The sequence below is a fragment of the Pristiophorus japonicus genome, chromosome 2, assembly GCF_044704955.1.
Source record: "Pristiophorus japonicus isolate sPriJap1 chromosome 2, sPriJap1.hap1, whole genome shotgun sequence".
In the NCBI taxonomy this organism is placed as follows: Eukaryota; Metazoa; Chordata; class Chondrichthyes; family Pristiophoridae; genus Pristiophorus; species Pristiophorus japonicus.
In genome coordinates this window covers 191,136,483-191,156,146 of record NC_091978.1, presented here as the reverse complement: position 1 = coordinate 191,156,146, position 19,664 = coordinate 191,136,483, and positions in this window count along the sequence as shown.

Genomic DNA, 19,664 nt, shown 5'->3' with positions numbered 1-19,664 from the left:
TTCCCAGCTCCAACAGATTTGGATTTGCTTCATCCAACTTCTTCCTAGCAGCGTTGGACCATCACCAGCAACGATCCACAAAGGTAGCTTGTGCATCACGCCAATGTAGGACAACTGGACATCCACGCTGCCAACGACTGGGATGGGGTCGTTTGTGTAAGTGAGCAGCTTCACCTGGATTGGTAGCATTTTAGATTGTTCGATAGGATTGTCCCAGAGTTTCTCGAAGACCGTCTGGTTCATCAGAGATTGGCTTGCCCCTGTGTCGACCTCCATCGAGATTGGAACACCGTTGATTTCAACTTCTAGCTTCAATGGGGAACTCTCGGTGGAGCGGGTAAACACTCTGTACACCTCTTTCTGGGGCTGAGCTGCCTCCTGGACTCTCTCTTCGTCTTCATCAGCGCTGGAGCCCAGTTGATCGACCAACTCTTCAGCGACTCGGTGAGAAAAATTTATTTTACACATTCGCTGTAGATGGCCTTTAGTGTTGCAGCCCTTGCAACTATAATCTCTGTATCTGCATTGGTGGGCTCTGTGATTTCCTCCACAGCGCCAGCATGGGGCACGCTGATTAGCCCATTGCGGCCGACTCAGGGTTGCGAGGCTTGGGGACACAGTCTTCCTTCTGAAAGGCACCATCCGGTTCACTGTACTTGCTGTGTTGAAGTCCTAGGATTGAGTCATTATTCCATCGTTTACATTCATGAAACATTGGCTCCGATCGCTTTCAAGTACGAGTTCACATTTGTCAATTACATCTTTACGCTCAATTACATATTTTCCCTGTATATTATCAGCATCACTGTACAATGTTACATTTAGATACTTGTGTTCATCAAAGTCGGAGCCAATGTTTCATGAATGTAAACGATGGAATAATGTGTGATGCCGGGTTCAAGATGCTCGCCGACAAAACCAAGGGCAATCCCTTTGATTGAAGCACCCAGGTCCAGCGGGCTACCCAATTATGTAGCCTGTGCCTCCAGAACCAAGGTGATGCCTCAAGGAGTGTGGCCACACACAGTGGGAGCTTACCCACTGCAGGGCCAGCGATCAGCAGACAGGACAGGCACCACCACTGGCACCCTGCCCCAGATCAGCCCTATACCTCTGGCCACCAGGGCCAGCACAGGGAGCAAGAGGCCAGCAACCTCCAGCCCTCCTGAGGGGACCTGGGATGACCAGGCTCCCACTACCACTGAAGGGCAGCAGGGAGACCCAGCAGCCCTCAAAGGAGGACAGGGAGGCCACACATTCCTGTGGGTCTGCCCACCACCAGGCAAAAGCAAAGGCCTTGAAACCCAGCCAAGGGAGCGACCCGAGCCCACCCAACTGGCAGGGGGCACAGCGATGCCATCAGACAACCTGGACACAGTCCAGTTACACTGGAACTAGCATCCTCACCCACCTGCACCTACCCCAGGGGCAAGACTGTAATACCATGTATGTACCTTACCTGTAAAATGTACTTGTTCCACTACTGCTAAACCCAAACAGTCATGTAACCAATCTTCTTTTTGTACATGTATGTAAATGCAACTGTTGAGCCACACACATGGTCTATGTATTGGGGGGGGGGGGAAATGGGGGTATGTTGCCATGGATACATGGATCACACCCAGAACCCACACAAACCCCCACTTCAACCTCCAACCGTCCACTGCTGACTATTTCCCAATGTTGTGGCAATAAGGACTTGGGTGTCCACAGGGAGAGAGCCTTCTCCAAGCACAGACAAAGTGCAAGGGCTTTGGGCACTCAAGTTGAGGTCCAGAGCACCCAGTGCAAAGGCCAGTGGCACAAGACTTAGGGTGGAGTGATGTTGTGTATGTGTATACCCTGTACACTCAATGTACAGTTACATAAGACCAATGAATGTATCTTCACACTGTATACAATATGCCTGTACCACCAGAGGGTGCAACAGGTGGAGAGCGACACTGCAGGTGACCAGGTATAAAAGGGAGCCCACCTTACTGTAACTTCATTCAGGAGCTGCAATAAATGGATTAAGGTCACAACAGTTCAAGTGCAATACCTTACCTCGTGGAGTCATTACTAAAGTGCCTGCAAACACCACATCCACCTCCCTCTCAACCTTTAAAATCCTCCTCAAATGCTATGCGTTTGATCACCACTCCTAACTGTCCCTCCATGGATCGACATCTTCTTTATTTTCTTCATCCCACATCCCCCACACCACCCCCATGGAGTGCATTTTAACATATTCTGCATTTAAACTTTTATATAAATGCAAGTTGTTGTTGTTTATATATATGTTCAGTTTTATCCCTCACCTATTTTAAATATAGTAAGATTAGTCCCAATTTTAATCTAATCCGGCCAGTGGGAATGGGACTTCAATGGAGAGTAAAATCGGACAGGTTGTAAAATGAGTGGTCCAAGTCAATCTTGTCCCATTCCCACCCGGCGGCTTTGGTCAAAATCAGGACTATTTTATGGAAAGTGTACCTGGCTCGATGTTGAATGTCTGCAACATTGGCAGATCAGCCATGATCTTATTGAATAGTGTTGCAGGTCTACTCAGGAATGACCTACTCCTGCACCTATTTTCTATGTTTCTAGGTTTCTATGCAGCAGGGTGTGAATTCTCCCTGTCACAAGGAGATACCACTGATCCTAGCCAAGTTCCTAGGTTCAGTTCAATTTAAGTAATTTTTAGTGGGACCTCCTGGTCTCCAGCTTGGAATCCGTTTAGGGGCATACGCCTGAAGTGGAGAGGGAGGGAAATAACTTTGACACCTTGCCACAGAATACTTTGGCCACTGTGCTGCCAGAAGATTTTTTAAATGTTTGGAATTTTTCAAGTTTTTGAAATAGGCACTTTGCCTAATGTAATTGATTGCTTAGCAAACTGAATGCTTAAAATTTAAATCCCCGCCATCCCCCACAATCTATAGCCATGCTGCAGATGAGGGTGCAATGATGGGAAATATGCCATATGACATTATGTTATCATATGCCTTCTATTATAATCTGCCGAATCATGTTTAGAGATTCATATTATATGCTTAATATCACCACCAGTGGAAAGTCCCTGAAAGTGGCATTGGGTGCTGAGAAGCCAATGCTCCGGCATCCTGACAGATATTCCTTCCTTTCATGTGTAACTGGCATAGCAAGGAAGGAAAGGTTGGGTTTATATCTATAGGAAGCTCCAAAATGACTCTTGTAACAGATACGGCTCCTTAAATATTCCCGGATGTGGAAAGAGAGAACTTGCATTTATATAGAGGGGGAGGAACTTAACACGATCACAATCACTAAGGAGGTGGTACTCAGTAAGATAATGAGACTAAAGGCAGATAAATCCCCTGGACCTGATGGCTTGCAACCTAGGGTCTTAAGAGAAGTAGCGGCAGGGATTGTGTATGCATTGGTTGTAAATTACCAAAATACTCTGGATTCTGGGAAGTCCCAGCAGATTGGAAAACTGCAATGTAACGGCCCTATTTAAAAAGGAGGCAGACAAAAAGAAGGAAACTATAGACCAGTTAGTCTAAAACCTGTGGTTGGGAAAATGTTGGAGTCAATTATAAAGAAGCAGTAGCAGGATATTTGGAAAAGCAAAATTTGGTCAGGCAGAGTCAGCATGGATTTATGAAGGGGAAGTCATGTTTGACAGATTTGCTGGAATTCTTTGAGGATGTAACAAACAGAATGGATAAAGGGGAACCAGTGGATGTGGTGTATTTGGACTTCCAGAAGGCATTTGACAAGGTGCCACATAAAAGGTTACTGCACAAGATAAAAGTTCATGACGTTGGGGGTAATATATTATCATGGATAGATGATTGGCTAACTAACAGAAAACAGAGTGGGGATAAATGGTTCAACCTCTGGTTGGCAACCAATAACTAGTGGGGTGCCGCAGGGATCGGTGCTGGGACCCCAACTATTTACAATCTATATTAACGACTTGGAAGAAGGGACCGAGTGTAACGTAGCCAAGTTTGCTGATGATACAAAGATGGGAGGAAAAGCAATGTGTGAGGAGGATACAAACAATCTGCAAAAGGATATAGACAGGCTAAGTGAGTGGGCAAAAATTTGGCAAATAGAGTATAATGTTGGAAAATATGAGGTTATGCACTTTGTCGGAAAAAATCAAAGAGCAAGTTATTATTTAAATGGAGAAAGATTGCAAAGTGCTGCAGTACAGTGGGACCTGGGGATACTTGTGCATGAAACACAAAAGGATAGTATGCAGGTACAGCAAGTGATCAGGAAGGCCAATGGTCTCGTGGCTTTTTTTGCAAAGGGGATGGAGTATAAAAGCAGGGAAGTCTTGTTACAGCTGTACAGGGTATTTGTGAGGCTACAGCTGGAATACTGCATGCAGTTTTGGTTTTCATATTTACGAAAGGATATACTTGCTTTGGAGCCCGTTCAGAGAAGGTTCACAAGATTGATTCCGGGGATGAGTGGGTTGACTTATGAGGAAAGGTTGAGTAGGTTGGGCCTCTACTCATTGGAATTCAGAAGAATGAGAGGTGATTTTATCGAAACGTATAAGATTATGAGGGGGCATGACAAGGTGGATGCAGAGAGGATGTTTCCACTGATGGGGGAGACTCGAACTAGAGGGCATGATCTTCGAATAAGGGGTCGTCGATTTAAAACAGAGAAGAGGAGGAAATTCTTCTCTCAGAGGGTTGTAAATCTGTGGAATTCGCCGCCTCAGAGAGCTGTGGAATCTGGGTCATTGAATAAATTTAAGACAGAATTAGACAGTTTCTTAAACGATAAGGGGATAAGGGTTTATGGGGAGCGGGCAGGGAAGTGGAACTGAGTCCATGATCAGATCAGCCATGATATTGAATGGCGGAGCAGGCTCGAGGGGCCGTATTGCCTACTCCTGTTCCTATTTCTTATGTTCTTATGTTCTTATACTCCTTTCACATCATCAAAATGCCCCAAAGCAATTCATTTTCAACAACTTGCTGTTGAAGTGAGCCACTGTTTTTTTGTAGGTAAACACAGCAACTAATTTGCACACAGTAAGGTCCCATGGACAGCAATGAGATAAATAGCCATTTAATCTGGGTTTTTTTGTATGTATTGATTCAGCGATCAATATTGGCCAAGGCATGGGGAAAACTCTCCTGCTCTTCTTCGAATAGTCCACTTGAAATGGCTGACAGAACCACAGTTTAACATCTCATCTGAAAGACAGCACCTCTGACAATGCAGCACTTCTTCAGTACTACACCACAGTACTTGAATCCACAACATGTCTCAGGCAAAACTGTTACAATTGAGTTAGGCTGACATTCAGTAGTTACACAGGCTTCCTGGACAAACCTCCTGTCGTATGAGTTTCTACAAAATATGGTTCACAATTTCCTGGATTTGAAAAACTCAAATTAATTGGCAGCCATACACAAAATGAGCAAACCATACAATAATTTGGCTACTTCCTCAGGCTTTACAGTTTTTGTATTGAGTTAAGCATGGAATAAAATTCTGATGGAGTCCAGTTGTTAAAAAAAATCTTCACCTCGAACTTCCATGGGGTTTGTCTAATTTCTCTCTAAGTTACAGCAGGAGATTGGGAGAAATCTGCAGAAGATTTTCCCCCTTTATAAGAACATAAGAACATAAGAAATAGGAACCGGAATAGGCCATACGGCTCCTTGAGCCTGCTCCACCATTCAATAAGATCATGGCTGATCTGATCGTGGACTTAGCTCCACTTCCCTGCCCGCTCCCTATAACCCCTTATCCCCTTATCATTTAAGAAACTTGGTATTTCTGTCTTAAATTTATTCAATGTCCCAGATTCCACAGCTCTCTGAGGCAGCGAATTCCACAGATTTATAAACCCCTGAGAGAAGAAATTTATCCTCATCTCTGTTTTAAATGGCCACCCATTATTCTAAGATCATGACCTCCAATTCTAGTCTCTCCCATCAGTGGAAACATCCTCTCTGCATCCACCCTGTCAAGCCTCCGCATAATCTTATATGTTTCGATAAGATCACCTCTCATTCTTCTGAATTCCAATGAGTAGAGGCCCAACCTACCCAACCTTTCCTCATAAGTCAACCCCCTCATCTCTGGAATCAACCTAGTGAACCTTTTCTGAACTGCCTCCAAAGCAAGTATATCCTTTCGTAAATATGGAAACCAAAACTGCACGAGGTGTGGCCTCACCAATATCTTGTATAGCTGTAGCAAGACTTCCCTGCTTTTATACTCCATCCCCTTTGCAATAAAGCCAAGATTCCATTGGCCTTCCTGATCACTTGCTGTACCTGCATACTATCCTTTTGTGTTTCATGCACAAGTACCCCCAGGTCCCACTGTACTGCAGTACTTTGCAATGTTTCTCCATTTAAATAATAACTTGCTCTTCGATTTTTTTTGTCAAAGTGCATAACCTCACACTTTCCAATATTATACTCCATCTGCTAAATTTTTGCCCACTCGCTTAGCCTGTCTATGTCCTTTTGCAGATTTTTTGTGTCCTCCTCACACGTTGCTTTTCCTCCCATCTTTGCATCATCAGCAAACTTGGCAACGTTACACTCGGTCCCTTCTTCCAAGTCGTTAATATAGATTGTAAAAAGTTGGGATCTCAGCACTGATCCCTGCGGCACCCCACTAGTTATTGGTTGCCAACCAGAGAATGAACCATTTATTCTGACTCTCTGTTCTCTGTTATTTAGCCAATCTTCTATCCATGCTAATATATTACCTATTACCCCCAACCCCGTGAACTTTTATCTTCTGCAGTAACCTTTTATGTGGCACCTTGTCAAATGCCTTCTGGAATTCCAAATACACCACATCCACTGGTTCCCCTTTATCCACCCTGTTTGCTACATCCTCAAAGAATTCCAGCAAATTTGTCAAACATGATTTCCCCTTCATAAATTGATGCTGACTCTGCCTGACCGAATTTTGCTTTTGATTAGTGATTGAACTGAAGGTCGCTTTCCAAAGCTGCAGCAAGAAAAATTGCTTCATTTTTGTCATAGGAGAAAATAGGAGAAGTTAATATAAGAAAGAATGGACTTGCATTTCTATAGCATCTTTCATGACCCCTGGGTGTCCCAAAGTGCTTTTTAGCCAATGAAGTAATTTTGAAGTGCAGTCACTGTTAATGTAAGCAAACATTGCAGACAATGGTCCCACAATCAGCAGTTAATCTGCTTTGGTGGTGTTGGTTGTGGGATAAATGTTGGCCAAGACACTAAGCAAACTTCTTGCTCTTCTTTAAATAGTGTCATTTGTTCTTCGGTATCTTTTGTTTAATGTTGCATCCAAAAGAAGACACCTCTGACAATGTAGCATTGATGAATCTACCTAGGGCCCAAGTTTCCACATGATTTGTGCCTTATTTATAGGAGCAACTGGTGGAGAACGGACTATCTTAGAAATCGCAATTCTCCACATTTTTTTTTCTGCAGTTCTAGTCAGTTAGAACAGTTCCACTTTGGAACAGAATTTTTTCTTCAAAAGGGGGCGTGTCCGGCCACCGATGCCTGATTTCAAAGTTTCCACAGTTAAAACGTACTCCAAACTAACTTAGAATGGAGCAAGTGAAGATTTTTGTAGAACTGAAAAAACCTTGTCGACACATTAAAAAATCAGGCACAGGTTACAAATTAGGCGTCCAGAACGAGGTGGGGGAAGGGAAGTCATTAAATTCTATAATAAATCCTTATTTATACTTCTACAAATATTACACAAATAAATCCAACCTGAATAAACATTTATAAGCAAAGAAAAGATAAAATAAACCATCTTCCTACCTGTGTGAAAGTGCTTCAGCCACGGAGAATGCTGTAGGCGTTCGTTCCCGCGGGGGGTGGGGAAGGAGAAAGCCGTTCGTTCCCGCGGGGGGGGGGGGGGGAGGAGAAAGCCGTTCGTTCCCGCGGGGGGGGGAGGAGGGAAACGGCTGCCTCAACTTTCTGAGGCTTCCTGCAACCTTCTCACTGCTGCAAGAAGCCTTAGTGCTGATGTACTGATGGCAATGTGCTTTTATTAAAAAATGTTCAAAAATTAAACAACTACAAAGAAGTACAAAAATGGCCGAGTGCCAATGTTTCCTTCACACTGCGCGTGCGCGAACGCTCCAACGCGCACGCGCAGCGTTGCCGGCAGGAAAAAAACTAATTTAAATGGTACCCGCCCCCTCCCACTTACAAAATCGGTGCGAGTGTAGGCTCCGCCCCCGTGGGCGCCGCGCCAAACAGACAAGGAGCTGCAGGGCGCTCCAGAATCGCGCGTTTTTTTTCCGCCGCCGTTTTAGGCGCGAAAAACAGGCGCCCAGCTCGGAGGGGCGCCCGTTTTTTATCACGTGGAAACTTGGGCCCCTAGAGTTTGTGTTCAAGTCCTAGAATGCGACTTGAATCCATAACTTTCTGACAAAACAGCATTCTGTCACTGAGTCAAACTAACACTTGACTAGAATACCAGTTGAATATTTTACGTTCAGGAGAAAACATTAGAATTTTGGAGAACATGTCTCATCTATGAAAGATTGCAGTGAAAATTAACTTGCCTGTATTGAAAAGAAAAACATTAAAACTGAGAGATTTTTGAAAAAATGTTGAAAACAAAATGCCTTTCGATACTTTAGCATCTTGATGTTAGTAAGTGTTGAGTAAGCTGGTTTTCTCCCTTTGTTTGTTCTTTGTCTAATTCATATAGAAGCATGAAGGAAATAATTGCATCTGTGACATTTCCCTTTGATTGGAGATGATTAGATTATCTCCTGTGTTATGAGTTTCCAAAAAATATTGTTCAGGCACAAATATTGCGAGGTAAGTCTTCACAACCAAAAGTTTGTCTCTGTTTCATTTGATTCCACAACATGTTCTATGGATTTCTTCTAACAAATGGCACAGAGAAATGGCTCAGTGACTGCTGATATTTTAAAATACAGTCAGCAATGCACTTTGTGGAAAGTTCAGGCAATATTTCATTATCATTGTTGCTGCCATTGTTAATGCAAGTATCATGAAGCCTTTGTGCACATGGATGTAAAAACTGTATTTCATTCAGTACAGTACTTTTCGCCCTCCGAGATCTCTGCTCTCCTCTAATTCTGGCCTCTTGTGCATCCACGGTTTTCTTTGTTCCACCACTGGTGGCCATAGCTTCAGCTGCTAAGGTCTTAAGTTCTGAAATTCCTATCCTAATCCTCTCCACCTCTCTACTCTATCTCTCTCTCCATCATTAAGATGTTCCTAAAAACCTACTTGTTTGACCAAGCTTTTGGTCACCTGTGCTAATTTCTCCTTATGTGGTTTTGTGCCAAAAGATTTTTGATAACTCTTCTGTGGGATATTTTAATATATTAAAAATGCTATATAAATGCAAGTTGTTATTGTTTGTTGTTAAAAAGATTACATCCTAACTTGAGTCACTGAGTGCTGAAAATTGGAGATGTGCAAGAGGCCAGAATTGGAGCAGCACAAATATCCTGGAGGTTTGTAGGGTTGGAGGAGGTGACAGAAATGGGGAGGGGTGAGGCCATGGAGCGATCTAAAACAAGTATGAGAATTTTAAAATTGAGACTTTGCCGAACTGGGAGCCAATGTAGGTCAGTGAGCACACGGTTGATGTGAACGAGACTCGGTGCGAGTTAAGATACGGACAGCAGAATTACAGAGGGTGGAAGGTGGGAGGCCGGCCAAGAGAGCATTTGAATAGTCGAGTATGGAAGGAATAAAGGCATGGATGTGGGTTTCAGCACCACATAAGCTGAGGCAGGGGCAGAGATGGGCGATATTATGGAGGTGGATGTAGGCAGCCTTGGTAATAGACAGGATATAGAGTTGGTAGCTCAGCTGAGGGGCAAATAGGATGCAAACAGTTCAGTTCAGCCACACACAGTGATGAAGGGGCAAAATTCATGGGAAACCCCCCCCAGTATTTGGACTCATTGGAAAGGAAATTTAATTTGGAACTATCTACCAGAGAATTTGAAATCCTAAAGTACACAGGGAAAAAACTACGAACTTTAATATAATTTAGGATTTTACAAGACAAATTTAGTCTGTGTGGGTGGACCTAGAGAAACTAAAGGGTGACCTTCCTACAAAGAAACCAATTTGAGTATTGAAACTGTCTGGGACATTGAGACTAAAGTAAATTGTCTGGAAAATGGATACTCGAAAACCCTTCTCCACAAGAGACATTACCATTGCAGCAATTAACTCAGAGATGGCCAGCCATCAACCTGAACCTGGAAAGCCATTTTCAGCCTATGCATAAAAACAAAAGGCCCATTCCAGCCTGCATGCAAAAACCAAGCACAAAGAATATTGCATTTACCAAGCTAATATTTCCATCACGAAACAGATTTACAAGATCAACCCACCCGAGATATATTAACTTTTAACGAGCCCGCCAAAATATTACAAAGAAATGTCGAGCCCGCCAAAATTAAACAAAGAATTTTGGTCTGATTTGGCACGAAATTAGGACAGCTCCTACAGTATAAGTGGCCCCTGTTTTAACAAAGGGTATGCCATACTACACCTATATCATCAAGAAGGGAGAGAAACCAATGCGACAGTTGTAAATTAACTTCTCCAGCCTCGACGTCCTGAAATCGAAAAGGAAGGAAGAACATCACCATCACAGCAGCAACCGACCACAGCCAACGTGGTACCACTAAAACCACCGTGATCGACCAACCTCGAAACAAAACTTCACAAGGAAGAAACCGAAGAATCAAAAGTTTCTACTCTACAATCTAGGCCTGACTACCAACAGGTGAAAACGTTCCCGAAAAGGACTTTGAAACCTATTTCTAACGAAAGAAAATGGGTACTTCCCCACAAATCCAAAACGTGCCCTACCGCATCAGCGGACTCAACCCAACTGAAGATTGGAGACCTCTCCTATGTTCGGGGTACGGCAAGCAGAACCTACAGAATCCAATGAACCCCGAAATCGCGAACTACTGTTAACTGACCAGAAAGGATTGGTAAGCATAGTCCCTGTCTGCTTTAGAGTCTAACCTAGCAAGTATTAGGTATTTGAGAGGTGGGATGTGTAATTTTCACTACAACCCCTTTGAATGTGTGATTAACTGTTCTTTATTAGTGTAATTATAAGTGTGACATTGTATTTTATTATCCTTAATAAAATCAAAGTTCTTTTGCACCAAACCAGTGGTCTTTTGCACTTTATCACATTCCCCAAATAAATCCAGAGTCTAGAACCCAAGGGAGTGGGAGCGATTCGAACCACTCAAGTAGGTCAGAGGTGAACCTGACCCCCTGGACCACCCCCTTACAAAATGGTGACTGTGGCAGGGGTGTGATGCAGAGTGTTGGCTTGGGAGAAAGAACCAAGATGGAAGGGAGGATTTCCTCCTATGTGTATAAGGTCAATGTCACTAAAGAATGGGTGCTTGGTCTATTGCACGCTGATTTAAGAAACTACTGTCTTTGGGGGTCAGTCTGCACGGGACAGGAGAGTGAGTTGATGGTTATCCCAGAAAAAACGGGGTAAAGGGATGGTGTGCACCATGAAACCAAAGGAGGGTTACGACCTTGAAACACTGGTCAGTAACTCTCCGACAGAGTACCAAGAGTATGTGAGGGCAAACCTTGCAGCTTTTGCCACGGACAAATACGACTGTGGAAGAATAAACGGGGTCAAGGTTAGCATAGATGGGGATCCCATGACCCGACCACAGAAACAGTATAACTTCCCCAGGAAGACGGAGGCAGACATGGAAACAGCCTTGGGTTCTTTGGTTAAACAGGGGGTATTGAGACCAATAGCTACCCATGTGAACTCTCCATTGTGGCCGGTTAAGAAACCGGACAACTCCTGGAGAGCCACAGTGGACTATCGAGTACTCAACCATAACATCCCCGCCTGTGCGCCCACCGTTGCTGCCGTCGCCGACCTCATTGGAAACATCCCAGCCTCTACGACCACTTTCATGGTGCTGAATATTTCCAACTGGTTCTGGTCTACACCTTTAAGAAGGGAAGATCAGTACAAGTTTGCTTTTACCTTTAAGGGACAGCAATACACTTGGAACTGTCTCCCTCAGGGCTTCCACAACAGCCCCAGTATTTTCCACCAGTGTATGGCCAACTGCTTAAAGAGCTTCAGCAGGCCCCAGAAACTAGTACAGTATGTGGATGACCTGCTCCTGTTCACCGATGAGGGGGAGGAGCATGACACACTGCTGGCTGAGCTGCTGGAGCTACTGAAAGAAGAAGGGTTTAAAGTAAACCCCACGAAGGCACAGATCGGCCTGAAGGAAGTAAAATTACTGGAACTGGCTGTGCATGCTGGGGAAAGGGCCATTGACAAAGCTAGAAGGGAAGCAGTGCAGAAGTTACCAGCCCCCAAAACAGTAACAGGAGTAAGATCTTTTCTAGGGCTAACCGGGTACTGCAGGGATTTCATTGAGGATTATGCAGCCACCGCAGCCCCTCTGCTCCGATTCCTACACAAGGGAGTAGAGTGGGAATGGGACGAAGGCTGTGAGGCAGCATTTATCCAACTCAAGAAAGACCTACAGACCCCGCCAGCTGTCGGGGCCATCGATGGGAGTAAAGAGTTATCCTGAAGGTAGCAGTGGGGACAGCCTGAGTGCAGTACTGCTCCAAGAGCAGTACATCCGTCTGAGACCAGTGGTCTACTCCTCCAGGATGCTCACGGTCATGGAGAAGAGATACTCCAACTGTGAGAGGCACCTCCTAGCCACTCACTGAGCTGTGAAAAGATCACTGATCTTCACAGGGGGGGCTCCCCTATCACACTCCTTACCCACCATACGCCCACCCAAATGCTCCTGGATGGAAGAATCAAGAATGGGACAGTGCCTGCATTGCTCACTGGACCCTGCTCCTCTCTCAAGTGGACCTAAGGGTAAAGGGTCTCTGCGAGCCAAGACTCGCAGCCAACATGATCTATCCAGGGACAACCCACCGGTGTTCTGTAGAAGGGCTATGGGAAATTAACATAGGCTTTCGGGCTGGGTTACACCCCACAGGCCGAGAGATCTATGTGGACGTTCCCAGCACGGTATCTGCAGGTGAATGACTCACAGGCTGAGGAGTTTATGAACCAGAGGCAGGCATTGCCCTGGCGATTAAACTCCCCAGTATTATAAGCGCCCAGCACGCTGAACTGTCTGCGGTGGTGTACGTAGTCACACACCCCGAAGAATTCCCTACCCCATACACATACACAATTTGCTCGGACAGTATGTTCACATACAATTCGTGTACGGACAGCCTGGCTATCTGGTCCCGTTACGGATACATATCTGCAGACGGGAGACCCCTGGCAATTAAGACCTTACTGGAAAAGACCATGACAGCCATAGGGAGGAAGGGAATATTTACATACATAAACTGAAGGCACATTGCACCACAGAACCCCGTAGTGAGGGAAACCAGCAGGCTGACATGTTGGTCAAGCAGGATGCCCGCACGGGCAAGCTCTGGGATCCCTACAACCCAGGCCCCATTGCAGTAGTCAGGGGCAGGATTGGGATGACAGGGAGGGCAGGGGTAGCTTTGCCCCTGGACCTAAAAATGGTTCAAACCCAAGACCCCATCCTCAAAACTGTCCTGAACGTGCTAGCTAAAGGGGAAAGAGTAAACGGCCCGTATGGCACCATGGCAATTGTCATTAAAGAAGGCATGCTGTTCAGCGGGGAGCAATGGGTAGTGCCGCAACAACATCAGAAAGAATTCCTTCAGCTGGCCCATGAGGGTCCAGGAGCAGGACACCCCGGACCTGAGACCACTTGGCAATGGGTGAAACAGGCAGGGTGGTGGCCGGGTCACAGGGAAGATGTCCGCGAGTTCTGCGCCAGCTGTCTGGTGTGCGCTGCCAACAACCCCGACCCCCAGAAAAGAAAGGTGTCGATGGGACATATCAGAAGGGTAGAGGGACCCTGGCAGTCGATCCAGATCGATTACATTGGGCCCCTACCCACTGGCCAGGGAGGCTACAAGTACTGCCTAGTGTTGGTGGACGTATTCACCAAATGGGTGGAAGCCTTCTCATGCCGAACAGCCACTAACCTGGGAACAACTAGGATCCTGGTCAGAGAAATGTTCTCTCGATGGGGACTACCACAATACGTGGAGTCTGACCAAGGGAGTCACTTCACCGGGCAGGTGATGCAGGAGACCCTTAAGGTACTCGGCATCAAAGGGAAATGGCATGTCACCCACCACCTGCAGTCATCCGGGCCTGTGGAGGGTTTAAACCGCATTATCAAAGAAAAGCTGCGCAAAGAGACAGGGGACCCACCCAAGAGGTGGGTAGAGATCCTATCACTGGTCCTCATGGGATCCGGGCCAACCAGTCAAAGAGCACGAGGTACTTCCCATACGAGCTCATGACCGGCAGAGCCATGTGAACCCCCACCCATGTGTTAGCCCCAGTACTCACGGAAGGTCAGCTTTGGGAAGCGAGCCGGGACAGCTTTTTAGGAGTCTGTTTGAACACCTTAAACAGATTCACTGGCAGGCTGCTAACAACATGGGAAAACAGCATCGCAGCAACTGACTGCTGCTAGGACCCCGCAAGCATCACCAATGGGAGATAGGGGACCAGGTCACGGTGAGGAACTACGCTAGAGTAGGGGTCTTTGAGGCACTGTACATAGGACCATACCACATTGTTGACAAGACAAGCCCCATGATCTATGCCATAAAAATGCCCCGCCGAACAAACTGTCCTCAAATGCAGCTGCAAATTGTAACTATTTTGCTGCTGCATGAGAAACCTGGTTCCGTTTCCTTTCTGCCAAATATGCAGACATTTGAGGGAACAGTGCAAGGCTTTACACATGCTGCTTTGCTGGTAGAGCAGCACCATCATCTGTGTGCTTTCTATCTATAACATTAATGCCAGATACTGGCTCTGTTTGGCCATTGATCTTCAGGCAAGTAGAGCAAATGGTCCCAATGGGATGAATGAAGCCTTGTCTAATGTTGGCTGCAATCAATCAAGCCTATCCAAAATTCTGACACGCAAGACCTCTCAGGCATCAGTCCAACTATAAATGGAGGAAGTAAAATATGGCCTCTATCATAAGGGCATTCACTGGAAATGCTCCTGGAGCCGCTATACAGTCTATGATGAACTGCAGTACTGTTAATTTGTCTTTCAGTGTGGTTGAATCCTTCACATGAGCCACCATCTGTAGTAAACTGTCTAATATGGTCCCCATGCCTGCACTAATGCTTGATGATGTGTGAGTGTTATTCTTTTTTGTTCTGTTCAATGAGTTAGAGATGCCCAGGCTCTTCAGCTGAGACAATACCTCTGGCTCGCTGGCCTGTTTTGTTTTCCTTGTCATGTGCCACCAACAATTGCTCCTGTCCACTGATGCATTCTGTGTTGCCCATTTCATTTTCCTCTGTATCACTCTCTAACTCCCCTGGGGTGGATATTTCTGGGCTGGTGCTTGAAAATGATGAAGTGAGTGAGAGTGCATAGATGTGAAGCTGATGTTGTCAGATGCTGAAGAATGATGAGAAGATGTTAGAATGGTTTATTGAGTACGACAAAGTGGGTGAAATTGGGGAGCGTTCCTTTTGGGGTGTTTACTTTTAACAGTTAGTTAAATTAGCGCCAGGTGCTAATGTTTTCAAACTTTAAAAAGAATTGCTGTTTGCGCTCCAGGAAGGAAGTGGAGCACGAAATCAAGCGCTTCATTTCCTTCCTGGAGCACAATCGGCAACAGGCGGGGTGGTAGCTGTGCAGCATTGCACACTGGGCTGGGCAGCACTGCCACATTGAAAGGCTCCTTCCCTCCCTTAAAGGGAAGGGCCATCGCTGCAGGCTCTGCAAAGAAAAAACTTACCTCTCCCCAACAGCAGACGCAATTCCACCCAATCAGCCTGATGTACTCAAGCAGAGTGCTGGGCTGATTCAATCGTGGGCAAAGAAGACCAGCCAGAAACCTGAAGAGAGAAATTACATATTCTTATTACTTACTTCGGCCAGCTCGCCTTAAATTACTACCTCCGAAGCACCCGGCCTCCCAAGGGACGCCTCCTGCAGCTGCCAGTGTTTTCGCCGTGCGATGCTGCTGGGGGTAGAACCCAAGTTCGGGTAAGGGGTGCTACCACGGCGATGCGCATGGTGATGATGTCACAATCTCCAGTTGAAGGATTTCAGGGCGCAACGGTGTACCGCCGCCACAAACCTCTAGCCGAATGGTAGGAGTCATTCACCTCGCCGTGCTCGTTTGCAACCCAGTTAGCACCCCGTTATCGCTCCCCAGATTGGCTAAGGAGGCCAATTTCTACGCCTTGTTCAATAGGTGGAGAAGCAGAATACTGTGATGAGCTCTCAGTTGCTTTATGACCTTTTAATTTCACATCTCAATACTCTGATGGCCTCTTACCTTTAAAAAGAATTACTTTTTGTTAATGAAATACAGTAAAATGTATGGGCTAGAAATTGCTTGGCGCTCCATTTAGGGCGTTAACTTTTGTAGTAACGTAAAAGTATCAACGGGTGCTGCAAGTGAAGCTGATGCGAACTTCGGGTTTAGCGCTCCAGGGAGCACTAAATCGAGTGCTACCACTTCCCTCGGAGCGGTAAAGCCAGCAGGAGGGGCAGTAGCATTGCAGCGCTGCACAATGTCGAGTGCACGGTGCTGGGATCAGAGTCTCCTTCCCTTGCTTAAAGAGAAGGGGCATTGCTACAGGCTCTGCATTACAATGATGTCCCTCATTGCTGACGGCAGCAGCCATCTGTGACAATCAGCCCCAAGCACTGGAACAGAGTGTAGGGCTGATCAATCGCGGTAGAGCAAAATGGGAATAAAATTACCTAAGGACTGCAAACGAATTTTTAAATTACCTGAGTGGCATTACCTTTAAATACCACTCCCCTAGCGGCTGGCATTACAACTCCTCCTGCAGCTGCCAGTGTTGACGCCCGGCAATGCTGCAGGCGGCGAAACCGAAGTTCGCATCTAGGCACTACTGGGGTGCTGCACTGCCAGATGACGTCATAATCTCCGGGGCACAGGAAATCGTGGCACTAGGGGTTACCGCTGCCGGAAACCTCCATGGCAATTTTGCGGGTGACGGTACTTTTGCCGCGGCGGGTCGCAGAAGCTGTAGCGTCCTGTTTTCGCCTGCCGGAGGACCTAACAGGAGGTGCAAAGGAGGCCAATTTATCGCCCTATGTGTTAAGCCCATGAAGGAGTGATGAAAGGTGCATATGCCAAGCAATTAGATTCCATATGGAGTTTTTAGTATGTAATGCTGTAAGCGAAAGACCACTTCTAGCTGGAGGACACTACACTGCCTAGGGCATTAATAGTAGCCGTCAAAAACTGTTAACAGAATACAAGTTGCAGGCATGCCTAGCAGAGTGTATTCTTAAAAGTGTGGCTGATGTCTTTTACCATGATTTACTTTGTAAAGTCATTAAACCTCTTCCTGTATTGATTTGCTCAGCCTGCTGGGCCAGGCCGCCAAGCTGCACCTTCGGAGTACCATCGGAGCAGGCGAGGGAGCAGAAGGAGCAGCATGGCGGCATACCACTCCAGAGAGCAGCATGTGCTGGAGTAGGAGAGCAACAGCAGTGAAGAGGGACATCACCAAGATCCAGGTCGGTGATTGGAGCGTGGGCAGACACAGCAGGAGCGGTGTGATCGGGGCGAAGGAGCGGCGAGAGATTGGAGAGGGATGTGATCGGGACTCAGGGGAGGCGCGAGTTCGGGGCCTAGAAGAGGCGAGGGCTCAGGGGCAGCACAGGCCTGTCCACACTGCGATATGTGTGCGCACTAGGTCTGTGCAGCAACGGTCTTGGTTAATCCTTACCAATAGATCAAGACCGAGCTCTGTCAAGCCTGTGTGGTGGTTGGTGTGCAACGGCCACCACATATAAAAAAAATCCACGCACAGGCATCTTTCACCCTTCAAGATTCGAGGAACTGCCTATGATGATGATGTATTGATTTGGCATTGACTACCCTAGGCACATCTTTTTAGTGAGATTGAGCATCCCTTTTTGGGATCTTCCATCTATCCATCCCAAATAACACTTCCCATCTGTTCTTAACCTCCTGCCAGAAGATTTCCATAGCAGAATCCACAAAGCAGGGGCATCTATGCCCTGCGGTAGACCTTTCAGGGATTGCTTCTGTGCAGCCAAATCTATTGTGATATACCTGGCTATTTAAGTGGCTGCATGTGTTTAAATACTGCAGCAGGATACTACTTCTGCCCCACAGAATGTATTTCTTCCTATCTCTACACTATTTTTTCTCCCCTTGTACACTCTCTTCCCACCTACATCCGCAAGTCATCCGACGCCCTCCGTCACTTTAACAGTTTCCAGTTTCCTGGCCCCAACCGTCTCCTTTTCACCAATTTTCATCCAATCGCTCTACACTTCCATCCCCTAGCAGGATGGCCTGAGGGCGCTCCGCTTCTTTCTCGAGCAGAGGCCCATCCACCGCCACCCTCCTCGCTCAGCTGAATTTGATTTCATACTGAATAACTTCTCCTTTAACTTCACTCACTTTCTCCAAATTAAATGTGTTGCTATGGGAACCCGCATGGGTCCTAGCTATGCCTGCCTTTTCGTCGGATATGTGGAACATTCTTTGTTCCAGTCCTATTTCAGACCCGAGTCTTTTATCTCTTTTACACTTCCTTCACCTGCTTTTTCTCTTTCCCTCCCTTGTCAGTATCTAATGTGTTGTAAGACAGTTGTGAAGCACCTTGGGATGTTTTACTATGTTAAAGGGGCTATGTAAATAAAAGTTATTATTAAAGTTATTATTATTACTCGGGTCCCCTCCCTCACCTCTTTTTCCGCTACATTGATGACTGTATCGGTGCCGTTTCCTGCTCTCGCCCTGAACTAGAAATGTCATTCACTTTGCATCCAATTTCAACCTTCCCTCATCTTCACATGGTCCAAGTGAGAGGGATTTTCAACATCAAATGAGATTGGCTCCAGAGGTGGGTGCTCATGATATTCAGCCATATGTTCTTTCTAGCCATAATTCCAGGGAGGATTGTTTCTTTGCGGAAATCTAAGATACGCTTTGTTCATCATAGTCAGAATTGCAGATTAGGAAAATGCACAATCCATTGATTTTAGAAATGTAACTTCTAATCGGTCGGACTCATTCTCTGGTGTATGATGGTGCCAAGAAGTATCAAGTTATCAGTCCTTGCGGTGTATGTCTTGAATCTGTAGATCCATCTTGTCTTTCACAGTTCCTAATCTCACTCTCTGTCATTTCTGCATGTTTATAAGGAGAAGGTTGCTGCTGATGCATTTGCGGAATCAAGTTTATTCATTTGTGACCGAGAATTGGGGTGCAGTGCTGTCAGCAGCATAGCAAACAAAGTCAGTTTCAAGTTTTGGGAATCAAGTTGCCATTCACAAAGATATTGAGCAGCTGGGATCCAAGACGTTTTTTTGAGCTGCTGGTCTAGAAATTCAGTATCCCCTGCAAACAGGAACGGGGATTGCGATGCAATGGCAATCCGCACCCATTTGGAGGACTGCAGGCAGTACGTCAAATTTGTGCTGCCTGTTAATTAACATGATTGCAGCAGTCCAGCAGTCTGGACTCCAGCAGATTATTAGCATTGCTCAGGCACTGCCCACTAGAGTGGCAATGGATCTGTGGAGGATGACCCTGCTGT